This window comes from Salmo salar, unplaced genomic scaffold (assembly GCF_965601325.2).
Source record: "Salmo salar unplaced genomic scaffold, fSalSal1 ptg000221l, whole genome shotgun sequence".
Taxonomy (NCBI): Eukaryota; Metazoa; Chordata; class Actinopteri; order Salmoniformes; family Salmonidae; genus Salmo; species Salmo salar.
The window spans coordinates 811772-814306 of NW_027675333.1; positions in this window are offsets into that span (position 1 = coordinate 811772).

The window sequence follows — 2535 nt, forward strand, 5'->3', positions numbered from 1 at the left end:
ACTAGATGCTGTTCTTCCACTAATCTCATTGCAACTCCCCTCCAAATCTCCGACCACTACCTTGTATCCTTTTCCCTCTTGCTCTCATCCAACACTTCTCACTCTGCCCCTACTCGGATGGTATTGCGCCGTCCCAACCTAAGCTCTCTCTCTCCCGCTACTCTCTCCTCTTCCATCCTATCATCTCTTCCCTCTGCTCAAACCTTCTCCAACCTATCTCCTGATTCTGCCTCCATAACCCTGCTCTCCTCCCTTTCTGCATCCTTTGATTTTCTCTGTCCCCTATCCTCCAGGCCGGCTCGGTCCTCCCCTCCTGCTCCGTGGCTCGACGACTCACTACGAGCTCACAGAACAAGGCTCCGGGCAGCCGAGCGGAAATGGAGGAAAACTCGCCTCCCTGCGGACCTGGCATCCTTTCACTCACTCACTCCTCTCTACATTCTCCTCTTCTGTCTCTGCTGCTAAAGCCACTTTCTACCACTCTAAATTCCAAGCATCTGCCTCTAACCCTAGGAAGCTCTTTGCTACCTTCTCCTCCCTCCTGAATCCTCCTCCCCCTCCCCCCCCCCCTCCTCCCTCTCTGCGGATGACTTCGTCAACCATTTTGAAAAGAAGGTTGACGATATCCGATCCTCGTTTGCTAAGTCAAACGACACCGCTGGTCCTGCTCACACTGCCCTACCCTGTGCTTTGACCTCTTTCTCCCCTCTCTCTCCAGATGAAATCTCGCGTCTTGTGACGGCCGGCCGCCCAACAACCTGCCCACTTGACCCTATCCCCTCCTCTCTTCTCCAGACCATTTCCGGAGACCTTCTCCCCTTCCTCACCTCGCTCATCAACTCATCCTTGACCGCTGGCTACGTCCCTTCCGTCTTCAAGAGAGCGAGAGTTGCACCCCTTCTGAAAAAACCTACACTCGATCCCTCCGATGTCAACAACTACAGACCAGTATCCCTTCTTTCTTTTCTCTCCAAAACTCTTGAACGTGCCGTCCTTGGCCAGCTCTCCTGCTATCTCTCTCAGAATGACCTTCTTGATCCTAATCAGTCAGGTTTCAAGACTGGGCATTCAACTGAGACTGCTCTTCTCTGTGTCACGGAGGCTCTCCGCACTGCTAAAGCTAACTCTCTCTCCTCTGCTCTCATCCTTCTAGACCTATCTGCTGCCTTTGATACTGTGAACCATCAGATCCTCCTCTCCACCCTCTCCGAGTTGGGCATCTCCGGCGCGGCCCACGCTTGGATTGTGTCCTACCTGACAGGTCGCTCCTACCAGGTGGCGTGGCGAGAATCTGTCTCCGCACCATGCGCTCTCACCACTGGTGTCCCCCAGGGCTCTGTTCTAGGCCCTCTCCTATTCTCGCTATACACCAAGTCACTTGGCTCTGTCATATCCTCACATGGTCTCTCCTATCATTGCTATGCAGACGACACACAATTAATCTTCTCCTTTCCCCCTTCTGATAACCAGGCGGCGAATCGCATCTCTGCATGTCTGTCAGACATATCAGTGTGGATGACGGATCACCAGCTCAAGCTGAACCTCGGCAAGACGGAGCTGCTCTTCCTCCCGGGGAAGGACTGCCCGTTCCATGATCTCGCCATCACGGTTGACAACTCCCTTGTGTCCTCCTCCCAGAGTGCTAAGAACCTTGGCGTGATCCTGGACAACACCCTGTCGTTCTCCACTAACATCAAGGCGGTGACCCGATCCTGTAGGTTCATGCTCTACAACATTCGCAGAGTACGACCCTGCCTCACACAGGAAGCGGCGCAGGTCCTAATCCAGGCACTTGTCATCTCCCGTCTGGATTACTGCAACTCGCTGTTGGCTGGGCTCCCTGCCTGTGCCATTAAACCCCTACAACTCATCCAGAACGCCGCAGCCCGTCTGGTGTTCAACCTTCCCAAGTTCTCTCACGTCACCCCGCTCCTCCGCTCTCTCCACTGGCTTCCAGTTGAAGCTCGCATCCGCTACAAGACCATGGTGATTGCCTACGGAGCTGTGAAGGGAACGGCACCTCCATACCTTCAGGCTCTGATCAGGCCCTACACCCAAACAAGGGCACTGCGTTCATCCACCACTGGCCTGCTGGCCCCCCTACCTCTGAGGAAGCACAGTTCCCGCTCAGCCCAGTCAAAACTGTTCGCTGCTCTGGCACCCCAATGGTGGAACAAGCTCCCTCACAACGCCAGGACAGCGGAGTCAATCACCACCTTCCGGAGACACCTGAAACCCCACCTCTTTAAGGAATACCTAGGATAGGATAAAGTAATCCTTCTAACCCCCCCCCCCCCCCCCTTAAAAGATTTAGATGCACTATTGTAAAGTGGTTGTTCCACTGGATATCATAAGGTGAATGCACCATTTTGTAAGTCGCTCTGGATAAGAGCGTCTGCTAAATGACTTAAATGTAAATGTAAAAATTATGAACTGAAAATGAATATACTGCAATACAGGACATTAATGCAATACTTGTATGTATAAGACTATGTATAGTTTTAAACCAAAGTGTAATGATGCAAACTAGAAGAA